The sequence below is a fragment of the Pristiophorus japonicus genome, chromosome 14 (assembly GCF_044704955.1).
Source record: "Pristiophorus japonicus isolate sPriJap1 chromosome 14, sPriJap1.hap1, whole genome shotgun sequence".
Classification (NCBI taxonomy): domain Eukaryota; kingdom Metazoa; phylum Chordata; class Chondrichthyes; family Pristiophoridae; genus Pristiophorus; species Pristiophorus japonicus.
In genome coordinates, this window is record NC_091990.1 from 174,409,303 (window position 1) to 174,427,218 (window position 17,916).

General features: G+C 48.6%; 1 protein-coding gene across 3 annotated transcripts in view; it reads right to left on the minus strand.

The window, feature by feature from the left end:
* Positions 1 to 16,688, minus strand: part of syt8 (synaptotagmin VIII) — a 139,798-nt gene extending 123,110 nt beyond the window's left edge. For 2 of the 3 annotated variants that reach the window (XM_070898678.1, XM_070898680.1), the window contains exon 1: positions 16,525 to 16,688. The gene's annotated coding sequence lies outside the window, so the exon portion shown is untranslated. Of the gene's footprint in view, positions 1 to 3,063; positions 3,153 to 16,524 lie in introns of those variants that run through there. The other variant, XM_070898681.1, reaches the window with a different exon arrangement.
* Positions 16,689 to 17,916: the final 1,228 nt, after the last annotated feature.

Sequence of the window (17,916 nt, forward strand, 5' to 3'; positions counted from 1 at the left end):
AGAGCTGGAATTAAAGGTACGGGTCCTAAGTGACCTTGACTTCAGCATGTGTCTCGTGTAAGTCAGTACATTAGAGTCAGGACTTAACAATCTCGTTCAGCGCGTCTACAGTAATGGAGAGTCCTCTGCTGGAGGCATCAAACTTTGAATCCTGCAAAGGACCAAAAATCAAGACAGGAGCCAAAATTCTCATTCCGGCTGGATGGGGCTTGCACTCCTCTGACACCGCAGAATCCTGACCTATTTACTTGGGTCGGGGATCATTAAAGATGCAGCGTGGGTGACTGGTGGGTGTCTCGCCGGCAAGATGGTGCTTACTGCTGCAAAGACGCAAAATCCTGGTGGTGCAGCAGTGGGATTGTTGCTGGGGCACCAGAAGTGATGGGAACACTGTTCGAGGAGCAGAAAACACCCTGGAGATCCGACCACGAAAAGCCCTGACCAAGATTGAGGCCGTTAGCAGGTACAAGCAAAATGGAGGGACGTGAGACCAATAGAAGGCCCTCTCCTTCCATGGAGGCACCTCAAGGACGTTACTTCTGCTTCCCCAGAACCTACCATCACCTTCCCCATGGTGGCTCCGTGAAGTGGCGATAATACAGACAGACAGGAGAGCTCCTCACCACCGTACCCCCCCCACAGGATCCCCCAACCCCTCCCCCATTTACAAGCAGTGGGTGGGAAAGAAGTGCCCAGCAGCAGTCCCAGCAAGGGTGAAGGGAGGGAAGTACAGGTTAGATGGTGAGATAATTTTCAGAGGCACTGCCCACATTTCTTTCACTCTCCACAACTATCCTACCCGCTTTTGGGTGGGATCACGGAACAGAATTCAGCCCAATAGCTCAAACAGGAACTGTGATCGAACATCATCATCATAGGCAGTCTCTCGGAATCGAGGAAGACTTGCTTCCACTCTAAAAATGAGTCCTTAGGTGGCTGAACAGTCCAATACGAGAGCCACAGTCCCTGTCACAGGTGGGACAGATGGTCGTTGAGGGTAAGGGAGGTGGGACAGGTTTGCCGCACGCTCTTTCCGCTGTCTGCGCTTGATTTCTGCATGCTCTCGGCAATGAGACTCGAGGTGCTCAGCGCCCTCCCGGATGCACTTCCTCCACTGAGGGCGGTCAATGGCCAGGGACCCCCAGGTGTCGGTGGAGATGTTGCACTTTATCAGGGAGGCTTTGAGGATGTCCTTGTAGCGTTTCCTCTGCCCACCTTTGGTTCGTTTGCCGTGAAGGAGTTCCAAGTAGAGCGCTTGCTTTAGGAGTCTTGTGTCTGGCATGCGAGCGATGTGGCCTGCCCAGCGGAGTTGATCAAGTGTGGTCAGTGCTTCAATGCTGGGGATGTCGGCCTGGTCGAGGACGCTAACGTTGGTGCGTCTGTCCTCCCAGGAGATTTGTAGGATCTTGCGGAGACATCGTTGGTGGTATTTCTTCAGCGACTTGAGGTGTCTACTGTACATGGTCCACGTCTCTGTGCTATACAGGAGGGCAGGTATTGCTACAGCCCTGTAGACCAGTAATGACTGTGACTCCTCCGCCTGCACTGTAGTGCGGGATTAGCAGACTGAGTGGTTGAGGCTTAATTCCTTCAATTCAGCCTGCTTATTGTGAGTAGATTATGGACATTCCTTACTGCTAAATTAAAAGTCATTTTAAGAAACTCACAGGAAAATTTAAATTACTTTGCAAGTATCTGAAAATAAGTAAATGGCAGATTCATTGCATTGTCACCTACACCAACTCATACAACTACACTAATTCATTCTTTCCCAGGATCACAAATAATGGAATTCATTACCTGTCTCAGTCGTCCCTCTCCCCTGCAATCTACAAGCGTTTAAAACCCATGGCTGGCATCACCTAAGCACTGTTTCTCGATTTACTTCACCATCTCCGCTACTCTTTTCAATCTTTGCATTATGGACCTTGAAACTTCACCTAGTTTTCTCAATAACAATAGATCCCTGCCCTTTCCAAACAGCAATTATTGAAGCATTGTATTAATTTGCAATCGTTAGTGAAACAAACACACTTCAGCATCAAAGAGCAGGGATTGTGTAAATCAGGACATGTAAGTATATTTAGCCTAACACAGCTCTCTCAGATGGTAATCTGAATTTTCTCATAATCCTATCTTTTCCCCATATATTCCAAGCCTATTTACTCGCTGTGTCTCCCTCCCCCAAATAATACAAGCATGAAATCCAAGAATAATTGTGAAAGCATTAGAAAGCTAACTCACCAAAGATTACAGTACAGTATTTAGAACCTTATTGTTCCAATATCCACAGTGCGGCCTTGGACAATGTGGGCCACTTTCCATACCTCGGGAGCCTACTATCAACAAGGGCAGACATCGACGATGAGGTCCAACACCACCTTCAGTGTGCCAGCGCAGCCTTCAGTCACCTGAGGAAGGGAGTGTTCGAAGACCAGGACCTCAAATCTGGCACCAAGCTTACAGTTCACAGGGCTGTAGTGATACTCGCCCTCCTGTATGGCTCAGAGACGTGGACCATATACACTAGTCACCTCAAATCGCTGGCGAAACACCACCAACGCTGTCTCCACAAGATCCTGCAAATCCCCTGAGAGGATAGATGTACCAACGTCAGTGTTCTCGCTCAGGCCAACATCCCCAGCATCGAAGCACTGACCACACTTGATCAGCTCCGCTGGGCAGGCCACATTGTCCGCATGCCCGACACGAGACTCGCAAAGCAAGCGCTCTACTCGGAATTCCTACACGGCAAGCGATCCCCAGGTGGGCAGAGGAAACGTTTCAAGGACACACTCAAAGCCTCCCTGATAAAGTGCAACATCCCCACCGACACCTGGGAAGTCCCTGGTCAAAGACCGCCCTAAGTGGAGGAAGAGCATCCGGGAGGGCGCTGAGCACCTCGAGTCTCATCGCCGAGAGCATGCAGAAATCAAGCGCAGGCAGCGGAAAGAGCATGTGGCAAACCAGTCCCACCCTCCTTTACACTCAACAACTATCTGTCTCACCTGTGACAGAGACTGTAATTCCCGTATTGGACTATACAGTCACCTGAGAACTCACTTTTAGAGTGGAAGTAAGTCTTCCTCGATTTCGATGGACTGCCTATGATGATGTTCCAGTATTGTGATCTTCCTGTAAACTATGCATTTCCTCCCTGTATTTTGTTAAAGGAAAAGGAAATAGTTATCAGCGCTGTTCCCTGTAATTTGTTTTGTGGGTGCGCAGGTCTTCAACTGGCACGGGTCATTCAATTTTTCCGTGCAAGCGTGATTATTATCATTGTAGAGCCGGTGAGCATCCTACACGGGACCTCCAGACCGCTGCACAGCCACATGGCCACACAGCTTAACAGGGACGTTGGTTATCAGTATAAAGCACTGTCTTATATGTATAATTAAGTTTCTAGTGGGTATGAGCTCAAAACACAAAACTAACACTGATCTGACACTAGTTTGACAGACTCACGACAAGCCACAGGATAGTTGGTGTGCAAAATGTTAAAACCCGCCTTCTGGGAGCTGATTGGTTGGCTGCTCCTTGTCCCACCTCCGTTAAAACTAGATGTAGATAGGGTCAAGGTGAGTTGGGTTCCTATTTCATATTTATAACTGTTTAACTTCCCACCTGTAAAAATGCAGGGATTCCTATAGATCTGGGAGTGCTACTGTTACTCAAAAAAGTAAGTTAACAGGACACTGTCTTCATAAGTAAGTATTTGGCAAATATTATCTTTCTTTTTGTAAAGGGCAGAACAGCAGCGTGTTATTTGTGCTGCAATGGTATCATGCATAAGATGCTTTTTTGGTACCATTTATTTCTTTACATTGATGAGGTACTATCTCAAGTCTCCTTTTCCATTTTTATTTCACAGGTAAAAGCACCTGATAACGCAACCAGGCACTTCATCTGCATGGTCAGGTCGTGCTTATATTAGCTCAATGAGAATATTGAAATAGAATCTACATATGTCAAGCAACATCTCATCCCTTTTCATTTTTCTTTTTCTCTCTGTATCACAGCTAAGAACACACCGAGAATAAGGATGCGTATAACAGGAACTAATTATTTTTCTCAACCCTAACCACAGGAGGCATTGAGTGCTTGTTGGTCTAAAGTGTCGCTCGTAGTTCACTGGTACTCGGAACTTCTTCACGGCAAACGAGCCAAAGGTGGGCAGAGGAAACATTACAAGGACACCCTCAAAGCCTCCCTGATAAAGTGCATCATCCCCACTGACACCTGGGAGTCCCTGGCCAAAGACCGCCCTAAGTGGAGGAAGTGCATCCGGGAGGGCGCTGAGCATCTCGAGTCTCATCGCCGAGAGCATGCAGAAATCAAGCGCAGTCAGCGGAAAGAGCGTGCGGCAAACCTGTCCCACTCTCCCTTACCCTCAACGACTATCTGCCCCACCTGTGACAGGGACTGTGGTTCTCGTTTGGACTGTTCAGCCACCTAAGGACTCATTTTAAGAGTGGAAGCAAGTCTTCCTCGATTCCGAGGGACTGCCTATGATGATGATAATGGTACTTCACTGAAGTGCATAGTTTTTCTGTGGGAGCCTGTTAGCGAGTGCTAACAAGCAATTCAACTGTGGAATGCATCACAGATAAACCCAATTCTCACTTCAGCTGACGCATATGCACTGCCCAGCAGGGGTCGCTAGCCAGCCAATTTGTGGCAGAGGCCCAAGGCAGGTGGAACTTAAGAGGTCCCCACTCATGGCCTGCAATTGTTCCTACTGGGTCGGGAGCAAGGTGGGAGACTTCGGATGCGCACTGGAACCTCGTCGCTGGTTGCAGCCCGCTCTGTCCAAGTAATCTTCCGTTGATGGGGGTTGTTAAGCCCGCCCTGCGAGGTTCCCAGCGAATTAAAAGGAAGCGGGTCTGATGATGTCATTTGATATTCCTTAAAGGGACCATGCCCACATTCATTTTGACAGCTGTGATGCACCCAGACTCTCCCATCACTCTCTCCAGATGCTTATGGGGGAAGTCACAACACACCAGGAGGTCCTCTTCGTTTCCAATGGACGGAAAAGACCTCCCCAGGACACCAACGCAGTCTGGTTGCACATTACACAGGAGGGCACAAGCAGGGATGTCATCAGGAGGACCTGGCTGCAGTGGTGCAAACCTTTCAATGATCTCAGTAGATCGTCAAACATTACCGCAAAGCCACACTCAACCTCATCCTGCTGTGCCACTGATCACATCCCCATCACTCTGCCTTCCCAACCCTACCCTACATATCCTTACTCACACCAACTTACCTTGCACTTCCACCCATCCCTCTATCTCTATCGACATCTGACTAGCCATCTGTCACACTCACCCTCATCTTTCCTCAATCATACCAACTACCAACACTTGGTTATTATCACCAATGTTCATGCAAAGTTGCTGCTAATGTGTTGTCAAACATCAAAATATTTTGATGAGACCTAATGGTACTCAACCCCCACCCCCCCCCCCCCCCACCGAACCCCCCCGCAATGGTGATGTGCGTGAAAAGAATGGGTTGGGCATTGTAGGAATGCTTTAAGGTGTTGGTGTGGGCAGGTGCCAACCTGATGCATCATGTGGTAGCCAGGGTGTACAGCATCAAGTGAAGTAAATCTGACCATGGTGAGGCCATCCCTGGCGTCCCAGGCAGCAATATGGTCGGGGACTGATACCCTGTGTCCTGTGCAGCATCAGGTGATTGCGGAGAACGTTAGTGTTATTGTTGGTGATGCTGGTGTGCCTGGTGATGATGATGTTGGGGCTGATCGTGGTGGGATTCTGAGGACCAAGGTGAGATTTTTTTCAAGGGCACTGATGCTGATGGAATAGATGGCAAGTGAAGTTGAGATGACAGAAGTGATCTGACAATGGTGAGAGAGGTTGCACCAAGGAGGTAACACTGGATAGAGAGTTCACTGCAAACACTTCAAATCTCCAGAAAGCTGGAAGGTGTATTCCAAATCCTGAAGGCTCCAGCTACTAAGATTGGAAAGTAAACAGCTGTGAAATGGTAGCTTTTATACCACTTTTGCAACTGTCAACTATTCACAGCAATAGAGTCATTGAGAACCCGACACACTTACCTGACGTGATCCTCGAGCGCTGGGAACCTCGTAAAAAATTTGGAAAGATTGTTAGGACATTGTAAAATGCTGCTTAATTACCTTCAAGCAGCTTTTTAATTATCTCAATTGCCTGACCTGCCGCTTAGTGCCAGGTCTGCAAAGCGCAGGCAGAGCCAGCACTTGAGAAACTGACATGGAGGCTGGTTCAGAGCGGACTTCCGCCCCGCTGTCAATCATTGCCATCTTGACGGCAGACACACCTCCAAACTCGCATTTGGAGCACCGGTAAGATTCCGGCCATGGAGTCTAATGAGCAGAACCAAAGGAAGGGATTTACCACATTGCAAGTTTCCTCAGACTTGCCTTCCCTTCCCACATTACAACAGTAACGACACATACTCCAAAAGTACTTCATTGGCTGTAAAGCGCTTTGAGACATCCGATAGTCATGAAAGGTGCTATATAAATGTAAGTTTTTGTTTTCTTTCTGCCCACCAGCATCATAGGCGGTCCCTCGAACGAGGATGACTTGCTTCCACGTGAGTTCACAAGTGTTTCAATGAAGGCCCCTGATGTTCCAGTCCTGAACTCCAGTTGAGGGGGCGGAAGATGCCTGTGCGTGGATTTTTTTAACGTCTGGTGACCGTTGCACACCAGCCACCACACGGGCTTGACAGAGCTAGGCCCTTATCCAGTGGCAAGGGTTAACCAGGACGACTGGAGACCTGCTCTGCTGCACGGACCTAGTGCGCACACATATCGCAGTGTGGGCTGGGCCGTGCTGCCTCTGGGCCCTCGGCTCTTCTGGGCCCCGTACCCTCATTCGCCGCACCTTCGCCCACGATGTTCCAGGGCCCGGTCCTCCAGCTCTATTTATAGCCCCGACCTGCGGTGGTGTTCTCACACAGGTCGGGGCGGCCCGCGATGTTTCGGGACACCAAGATGAACCCAGCATATACAGGTCGCTGAATTGGCAGAAGTGGGGCTTACCGGAGCCAGGAAATGCCCAGTATTCCTTCATAATAGTGTTTGGATCAACTGACCTATAAAGGGGAATCAGTCCCCTAGTTTGTCATCACTTTATTTTGAGGGCGGGGGAGGGGGTTATCAGTGGTCCCCTAACCAACAATCTTGTCCCACATTTCCCACTGCCCCCTCCTCTTGTGAGTGCTCACCAAAAATATGTAAATTATTTGACCCCACCCTGAACCTAAATAATCTGACTTGCACTGGAGCTAAGGCTTTTCCAGGCCATGACGTCAAGCAGAGCAGAAAATAGAAGAACATATATTTATAACTTCTCAAATACATATTTTAAATTTGCAAATTGGAGTAAGTCATGTACCAAGATGCCAGAGTGATGCAGTTTTCTCTAAGATTTAGTATGGTATTGGCTTCTAATTCTGTCACTGAACAAAAGGGTTTGAAAACCAACGCCATTAAAAAAGGTCAAGTTAGTCTGCCTGGTCCATCGTACGTTTGCCCAGGAGAGGCAAGAGTTCGGGGCCCAGAAGAGGCGAGGGTCCAGGGGCAGCACGGGTCAGCCCACACTGCGATATGTGTGCGCACTAGGTCCGTGCAGCAGAGCGGGTCTCCAGTCGTCCTGGTTCAACCCTTGCCACTGGACCAAGACCTCGCTCTGTCAGGCTCGTGGGGTGGCTGGTGTGCAACGGTCACCCCACGTTAAAAAAATCCACGCACAGGCATCTTCCACCCTTCAAGATGCAGTTCGGGATCTGGAATATTAGGTTCTTCATTGGAACGCCTGTGAACGCATCCCTTTTTGGCGTGGAAGCAAGTCATCCTCGTTTTGAGGGACTGCCTATGATGATGATGACGTTTGCCCGTTCCAGGCAAAAAATTGTGCAATCAAGTACTTCTGCCCCTCCAGGCAAAATAAAACATTAAGGCCAATTTCGGAAATATTCTTGGAAATTCATCTCCAATTCCCAAACCAGCTCCAGGAGCCCACAGTAACTCACAGGTATCACGATTCCTAGCTGCCCTGTAACTTGCCCTCTCTAACTTCATCCTACTCTCAGGGACTTGTCCAGCTCGATTTTGAAGGACTGCATTGAATACATATTCACCATGTGCTTCAGTAATCTTTTCCAGAGCAAAATAACTGTGTAAAGAAATATTTCCGAACATCTAAATGAACTCTTTTCAACGTACTTTACATATATGGCCCCAAGATTGCCCATCCCAATCCATCTCAAATAACCTATCCAACTGGACACAATCTAATCCCTTCGTCATCTTAAAAACCTCAATCATATCCTTTTCTAGCCTTTGTTTGTCCCATGGAAATAGATTCGACTGATTGAGCCTATTTTGATAACTAAGGATGGATATATTTTGATTCCTCTCCTCTGTATCTTCTCCAGGGCCTCAATATGCCCCACCATGTTTGGGGATCAAAACTGAACACAATGCTCCAAGTGTAACCATTCCAAAGCCTAAATATAGTATTGTTAGATTACTCAGAGCTTACAGCACAGGAACAGGCCATTCGGCCTAACTGGTCTCTGCTGGTGTTTATGATCCACAAGAGCCTCCTCCCATCTTACTTCATCTAACCCTATTCCTTTCTCCCTCATGTGTTTATCTAGCTTTCCCTTAAAGGCATCTATGCTATTCACCTCAACCACTCCCTGTGGTAACAATTTCCACATTATCACCATTCTTTGAATGGTGACAAATTAGGAAAAGGGGAGGTGCATTCTTCCTGCCTCTCACCTGTCCAATCCCATCAGAATTTTATATGTTTCCATGAGATTCCCTCTCATCCTTCTAAATTCCAGTGAATATAAGCCTAGTCATCCAGTCTTTCTTCATATGTCAGTCCTGCCATCCCAGGAATCAGTCGGGTGAACCTTCACTGCACTCCCTCAATAGTAAGAATGTCCTTCCTCAGATTAGGAGACCAAAACTGTACACAATATTTAAGGTGTTGCCTGGGTGTCATGGTACATCAGTCATTGAAAGTCGGCATGCAGGTACAGCAGGCGGTGAAGAAGGCAAATGGCATGTTGGCCTTCATAGCTAGGGGATTTGAGTATAGGAGCAGGGAGGTCTTACTGCAGTTGTACAGGGCCTTGGTGAGGCTTCACCTGGAATATTGTGTTCAGTTTTGGTCTCCTAATCTGAGGAAGGACATTCTTGCTATTGAGGGAGTGCAGCGAAGGTTCACCAGACTGATTCCCGGGATGGCATGTTGGCCTTCAAGCGAGAGGATTTGAGTATAGGAGCAGGGAAGTCTTACTGCAGTTGTACAGGGCCTTGGTGAGGCCACAGACTGGACCGGGTAGGGCTGCGACTGAAAAAGGCAAAGTGCGTCTTCCTAGCTCCAGAGGTAGAATTCCTGGGGAGGAGGTTAGCAGCAGATGGGATCAGATCCACTGCGTCCAAGATGGAAGCGATCCAGAGAGCACCCAGACCCCGTAACACGATGGAGCTGCGTTCGTTCCTAGGGCTTCTGAACTATTTTGGTAACTTTCTTCCTAAATTGAGCACGCGGCTAGAGCCGCTACATGTGCTCCTTCGCAAAGGTCGCGAATGGGTCTGGGGGGACAGCCAGGAAAGGGCTTTTAATAGAGCACCAATTTGTTATATTCCAACAATCTGTTAACGCTATACGACCCATGTAAGAAACTTGTGTTAATGTGCGATGCGTCGTCCTGTGGTGTCGGGTGTGTGTTGCAGCATGTCAATGCCAAGGGTCAGTTACAGCCGGTAGCTTATGCCTCCAGAAGTCTGTCCCATGCAGAAAGGGGCTACAGGATGGTAGAAAAGGAGGCACTCGCATGTGTATATGGCAGGAAATTTGAGCTGGAGACAGATCACAAACCCCTAACGTCCCTTTTGGTTGACAACAAGGCCATAAATGCAAACGCATCGGCCCTCATACAGAGGTGGGCACTCACGTTAGCCGCCTATGACTATACAATTCGGCACAGACCGGGCACCGAAAACTGCGCCGATGCACTCAGCAGGCTCCCACTAGCCACCACTGAGGGGGCTACCGAGCATGCTGCTGAGATGGTCATGGCTGTTGAAGCTTTTGGAAGCGAAGGCTCACCCGTGACAGCCCGTCAGGTTAAAGTCTGGACAAATAGAGACCCGCTATTGTCTCTAGTCAAGAAATGTGTCCTGAATGGGGACTGGGCAGCCATGTACAGGGCATGCCCTGAGGAATTTAAACCATTTCACAGGCGCAGGGAGGAACTCTCGATTCAGGCCGATTGCCTACTGTGGGGAAATCACATAGTCATGCCCCAGATGGGCAGAGAGGTGTTCATCAGAGAACTCCACAATGAGCACCCGGGCATTGTCATGATGAAGGCAATTGCCAGGTCACATGTTTGGTGGCCAGGGATAGACGCAGATCTGGAACTTTGTGTTCGCAGATGCAACACGTGTGCCCAGCTGGGCAATGCGCCCAGGGAAGCCCCCCTTAGCCCCTGGCCATGGCCCGCCAAGCCTTGGTCACGCATCCATGTGGACTACGCAGGTCCTTTCATGGGAAAAATGTTTTTGATTGTAGTAGACGCCTACTCCAAATGGATCGAGTGTGACATTTTAAATTGAAGCACATCCTCTGCCACGGTAGAAAGTCTACGGGCAATGTTCGCTGCCCATGGTCTACCAGACATCTTGGTCAGCGACAATGGCCCGTGCTTCACAAGCACTGAATTCTAGGACTTCATGGCAGGCAATGGAATTAACCATGTCAGAACAGCACCATTCAAGCCGGCCTCAAACGGTCAGGCAGAATGAGCAGTGCAGATAATCAAACAGGGGATGCTCAGAATCCAAGGGGGTTCCCTACAAAGCCGCTTATCACGCTTCCTGTTGACCTACAGATTCCGACCACACTCGCTCACAGGGGTTCCACTTGCAGAGCTGCTAATGAAAAGGACGCTCAAAACCCGGTTATCCCTTATACACCCCACCATGAAAGAAATTGTCAAGAGCAGGCGCCAGTCACAATATGACTACCATGACAGGAATGCGAGGGCACGATGTATTGATGTAAATGACCTGTTTTGTCCTCAACTACGCTGCAGGGCCCAAATGGCTCGCAGGCACTGTGATTGCCAAAGAGGGAAATAGGATTCTGGTAGTTAAACTTACCAATGGACAAATCTGCCACAAACACGTGGATCAAACAAAAAGGAGGTTCAGCAACCCCATAGAAGAAGCAGAGGAAGAACACGATGTAGAGTTCACTCCATCACAGGTGACCGAACACCGAACCAAAGGGAGGAGAGCCCAGTTACTGTTGGCAGTCCGGATCGGCCTGAGGCACCGCAAACAGCAGACACTCAGGCCAGCGCCCAACAACCGGAGCCCCAACTCAGGCGCTCTACAAGGGAGCGTAAACCACCAGAGAGACTCAACCTGTGATCCCAATAAGACTTTGGGGGGGAGGTGATGTCATGTATTCAACCAGCATTGTAACCCATGTATAATCTGATCGAAGTTGTACACTGTGAGAACAATGACCACTAGGTGGTGAACTTGTGGGAGACACTCCTAACTTGGACCTTCAGGTATAAAAGGGGAAGCTCCACCCACTTCCATCACTTGAGTGCTGAGGAATAAAGGACAGGTCACAGACTGACCTTCTCTCAAGCATGGGCCTCGTGTGCATTTATACTGTATAGCAAGGACGTATCAATTCCTGCACCTATTTTCTATGTTTCTCTTCTCTGCGTAAAGAAGCTTCTCCTAAATTCTGTATTGGAGTTATTAGTGACTTTCTTATATTTTTGATCCCTAATTTTGGACCCTTCCCTTACAAGTAGAAACATCTTCTCTACAACTACCTCTTCATAATTTTAAAGATCTCTAATAGGTCACCCTTTTCTTTTCTAGAGGAATAGCTCCAGCTTATAGGCAGATATAAGATCCTGTGACACTGTACATGTGGAGTCAAGGCTAAGCGCAGTCTTCCGGTCATGCTGTGTGCGTGAGCAGGAATAATTAAAGTAAGTCTGAGCGATGACTGACACTGGATGCCAAAGGTAGAATGTAGAATGGGTGGGATGGAGATGGTAGCGACCAAGAGAAGAAAGAGTAGGTAGAGAATAGACCAGAGGAGTGTTAACAGCCAGGGGGGAATCAGAAAATCAAAGGCTGCCAGAGTAGGTGGAAGCAGTGACACCATTATAGTAGGCCCAACCCGGACAGAGCTGAGGAGGGAGAATGCAAGGAGGTGCAGGGGAATACAGACTGTTGGGCCATATGTCCTATTTCTGTGCTGTCCGCATGCCGTACACGAGATTCCCAAAGCAAACGCTCTACTCGGAACTCCTTGACGGCAAATGAGCCAAAGGTGGGCAGAGGAAACATTCCAAGGACACCCTCAAAGCCTCCCTGATAAAGTGCGACATCCCCACCGACACCTGGGAGTCCCTGGCCAAAGACCGCCCTAAGTGGAGGAAGTGCATCCGGGAGGGTGCTGAACATCTCGAGTCTCATCGCCGAGAGCATGCGGAAACCAAGCGCAGACAGCGGAAAGAGCGTGCGGCAAACCTGTCCCGCCCACCCTTTCCCTCAACAACTATCTGTCCCACCTGTGACAGGGACTGTATTGGACTGTTCAGCCACCTAAGGACTCATTTTTAGAGTGGAAGCAAGTCTTCCTCGATTCCGAGGGACTGCCTATGATGATGATGACGTTCTATATAATTCTAACTTGCCTCAATCAGCCTGTGACCTATTTATTTCCTCTAAATTTTCAGTTCCTGTGCATTTTAGAGTCATCTGCAAACTTGTGTGAATAATTTTATTAATACTGTCATTTAAATCATTTATATAGATCAAGAACAGCAATGGTCCCAAAACAGCTCTCTGCAGATTCTACTCGTGACTTGGATCTTTACAGATTGTTGACCCTTGGCCTATGAAATTGGATCCAATTTTATATCCTGTATATCTGACTGTCAATCACACATGATGAAATCTTTTCTAATGTTTAAGTAAATATACATGTGAAATATCTTTACCTGTATTGTGTGTAAACTTAGTGCATGTTTCATCATAGCCACGCCTATGGTTAGCCATCGATTTCTATTTGGCAACATTGCTTTAAAACACAACTTAAAATCACATTTTATTTTGATTCCCATGTCTGTGCTGACTTAGATGCCCTCTGCTGAAGCAGGATGTTAGTTATTACAATTGAACTTAACTCCTTCCTGGGCTAAAGAGGGGAAAAGAATTGACCAGGGTTCCCATTTCTGATCGCTGTGCAGTGTAGGAAAGTGTAAGTATGTGTGTGTGCATGTGTGTGTACATTGGTGCAGATCTAGAACATGAACATTTTCATCACCAACACCCTGTTCCGCCAGAGGGACAAATACAAGGCATCATGGCAACACCCTCGCTCCAAAAACTGGCACCTGCTTGACTATGTCATCGTACGAGCCAGGGATCGCAAGGATGTACCCATCACCCATGCCATGACAGGAGCTGACGACTGCTGGACGGACCACCGCCTAATCCAATCCATCAATGACATCAACATAGTCCCAAAGCGGAGGGGGCAGCAGAAGCAGTGCCGCGAAAAAGTCAATGTCGGGGCACTTAAAGACCCAGCTAAGACAGCCTTATACATTCGGCGCCTCACAGCTAACCTGGCATGCCTTGATGACTCTGAGACGCAGAATGACACATTGCTTGGTCTGCCCTCTAGGCCTCTATAACCAATACTTGCAAAGAGACGCAGGGTTATTCAACCAGGAAACGCCAGGACTGGTTTGATGAGAATGATCAGGAGATCTAAGAGCTAATAGATCGCAAGCTCAGAAATGCATCTTTCCCCTGGGGATTTTGTAGGATCTAGCGGAGACATCGTTGGTGGTATTTGTCCAGCGACCTGAGGTGTCTATTGTACATGGTCCATGTCTCTGAGCCATACATTTCTGAGCCTTAAGCAACAACCCAACTCGGGAGCAGCAAAGCAGCATTACAGATGGCTCAAGGCCGAGGTCCAACAAAAAACCTGGGACCTAAATAACAGGTGGTGGATGGAGAAAGCACAGGAGATACAGCAGCTGGTCGACAGCCATGATGTGCGAGGATTCTTCATCGCAGTCAAGGCCACCTATGGTCCAAACTCCCAAGGTCCCACCCCACTGTTGGCCAAGAATGGGGAAACATTCATCAAGGACACCGAGGCAGTCAGGGCCTGCAGGAAGGAGCACTTCGAAGATCTCCTCAATCGAAACTCTGCCTTTGACTCGAGTGTTCTCGACTCCATCCTGCAGCATGCTATCCGCCACCACTTCAGTAAAACCCCAACACTGCACGAGGTAGAAAAATCCATAAGACAGCTTAAGAACAACAAGGCTATGGGAGCGGATGGAATCCCTGCTGAGGCACTGAAGTATGGCGGAGAGGCGCTGTTGGCGCGAATACATCTCTCTCATCTGGAGGGAGGAGAGCATGCCAGGAGATCTCAGAGATGCAGTGGTCGTGACCATCTTTAAAAAAGGGGACAAGTCCGACTGCGGCAACTACAGAGGAATCTCCCTGCTATCAGCCATTGGGAAAGTTGTCGCTAGATTCCTCCTCAACCGTCTTCTCCCTGTGGTTGAGGAGCTCCTCCCGGAATCACAGTGCGGATTTCGTCCCCTACGGGGCACAACGGACATGATCTTTGCAGCACAACATCTGCAGGAAAAATGCTGGGAGCAGCACCAACCCTTGTGCATGGCCTTCTTCGACCTTACAAAGGCCTTTGACACTGTCAATCGCGAGGGTCTATGGCGCATCCTCCTCCGTTTCAGATGCCCCCAAAAGTTCGTCAACATGCTCCGCCTGCTCCACGATGACATGCAGGCCGTGATCCTTACCAACAGATCCATTACAGACCCAATTCACATCCGGACGAGGGTCAAACAGGGCTGCGTCATCGCTCCAACCCTCTTCTCAACCTTCCTCGCTGCCATGCTTCACCTCACAGTCAACAAGCTCCCTGCTGGAGTGGAACTAAACAACAGAATCAGTGGGAACCTGTTCAACCTTCGCCATCTTCAGGCCAGGTCTAAGACCACCCCAACCTCTGTCGTCGAACTACAGTACGCGGATGACACCTACATTTGGGCACATACTGAGGCTGAACTCCAGGACATAGTCGACGTATTTACTGAGGCGTATGAAAGCATGGGCCTTATGCTAAACATCCGTAAGACAAAGGTCCTCCACCAGCCTGCCCCCCAGTCATCAAGATCCATGGCACGGCCCTGGACAACGTGGACCATTTCCCATACCTCGGGAGCCTCTTATCAACCAGAGCAGTCATTGATGACGAGATTCAACACCGCCTCCAGTGCACCAGTGCAGCCTTCGGCTACCTGAGGAAAAGAGTGTTCGAAGACCAGGCCCTCAAATCTGCCACCAAGCTCATGGCCTATAGGGCTGTAGTAATACCCACCCTCCTGTATGGGTCAGAGACATGGACCATGTACAGTAGACACCTCGAGTCGCTGGAGAAATACCACTAACGATGTCTCCGCAAGATCCTACAAATCCCCTGGGACACACCAACGTTAGCGTCCTCGACCAGGCCAACATCCCCAGCATTGAAGCACTGACCACACTTGATCAGCTCTGTGGGCCGGCTACATTATCCACATGCCAGGCACGAGACTCCCAAAGCAAGCGCTCTGCTCGGAACTCTTTCACAACAAACGAGCCAAAGGTGGGCAGAGGAAAAGTTACAAGGACACCCTCAAAGCCTCCCTGATAAAGTGCAACATCCCCACTGACACCTGGATATCCCTGTGGAGGAAGTGGAGGAAGTGCATCCGGGAGGGCTGAGCACCGCGAGTCTCATCGCCAAGAGCATGCAGAAATCAAGCGCAGGCAGCGGAAAGAGCTTGCGGCAAACCAGTCCCACCCACCCTTTCCCTCAACAACTATCTGTCCCACCTGTGACACGGACTGTGGCTCTCGTATTGGACTATCCACACACACTCTCTGGGCTCACACAAGTCATCCCCTACAATTGATCTGCTCTACTGTACTACCTGGAGCAACAAAAGTATAAAATTGGACTAAATTGGTGCTACAAATGGCTTCAGTGCTCCTTGGCCAAGGAGTGGGAAATCAGCCGGATTTCCAGCCCTGATCACTATCCACAACCCGGCTGGAAAATGCACATTGTGGGACGTTGAGAGAGGGCTGCGATGCGATTCGCACACCAACAACATTAAAGCTCACAAATAAGGAATGGCCACCTGGGCAAGATAATGTGCATTGTGCCCCAGTGAAACAGAAAGGCAGGCAACCAGAGGGTAAAAACAGAAAGAGAACAAACCAAAGCACCGAGAACTATCAAATTATAACACAACATCCATTATAACTACCATTGAAAACACAAAGACATTTCAGCTGCTCAGTAGTTAAGTGAAGTGGTAAATAAAGTTTGAAGTGACTCTCACCTTCTTTCCTGGGAGAACGTCATACAGTTGGGGCCCTCACCAGCCTGATCCAAATATGATCCTTGCCCCTCTACCTCACTGCTGCTTGCTCCTTCATTGTTTTCGGTGTTTCAGTCAATGCGCCCTTCATGAAAATCACTGGTTTTAAAAGACGTCAGACTGGCTTTTCTTCTTTTGATATGAGGAAATCTGATGCTCAGTGCTGGCCACACCCAAATGACAAAAATGCACCTGCATCAGAGAGGGAGCACCCACACCCACAAAGTACGCTAACCATTTGGAATTCCTCTCCCTGCCTCCACAGCAGGTCGGTGGAAAAATCCCATTGAGTCTTTTATTCTACTTCGGAAGAGGAACTTTAAAATCAGTCTACAACACTCCCTGGATTATTAGCGAACTGCATTTTTTTTAAAAGTTCAAATTGAAACTTAAAATTTGTTTTCAAAAAGTCTGAGAAATAATTTTAAACAGCCACTTGGTGTCTCACACACTGAAGTTTCCTCACTGTTACTAAGTCCTGTTCGAAGGTGACAGGAAACTTGAAGAATATGTGCTTTGTATTCAGTTCAAAATTACTTAATGGCCCGGATTTTATGGAGTCTATGACGAGAAACGTCCTTATTCTGAGTGGTGAGAATGTGGAACTCACGACCACATGGACTGGTTCAGGCGAATAACATTGATGCATTTGAAGGAGAAGTTGGCTAAGTACATGAGGGAGAACGGAATAGAAGGATATGTTGATAGGGTGAAATGCAGTCAGGTGGGCGGAGGATCATGTGAAGCACAAATACCGACATAGACCTTGTGGCGTCCCTGCACCTTACTACAAATTCACACAAGGCATGTACTGCAGACACAGTCACTCTGTGACCTTAACTTATATTCCCAGGACCAAGGAGTGCTGACCCTTGGTCCTGGGTGGGTCCTCCCCTTTTATACCTGGAAACCCAGGTGAGGTGTGTCTCCCACAAGTACACCCCCTGTGGTCAGGGTGTGCATTTCTAGGGTACAAGCACAGTGTACAGGAGTTGCATGAAGGTTACAGTTGCATGAAGATTACCCTTGCATGATGGTTACATACATGACATCACCTCCACCCTTACGTCTTTTTGTGTCAAAGGTTAAGTTTGTCAGGTGGTCGACGCTCTCTCGTGGAGCGCCGCAGTTGTGGCTCTGGTGGCTGAGCCTCGGCACGCGTCTCTGTCACTTGAGGTGATTCCGGCCTGTCCGGGCTGGCCGCAGGGACTGTGAATGTTGTGGATTGTCCTTGTTGCTCGTCCACTGGCAGTGGTGTGGGTGACATCTCATGCTCTTCTTCAGGTTCCTCCGTGTCCATGCTGAACCTTTTCTTTACTAGCTCCAAGTGTTTGTGGCATATCTGCCCATTGT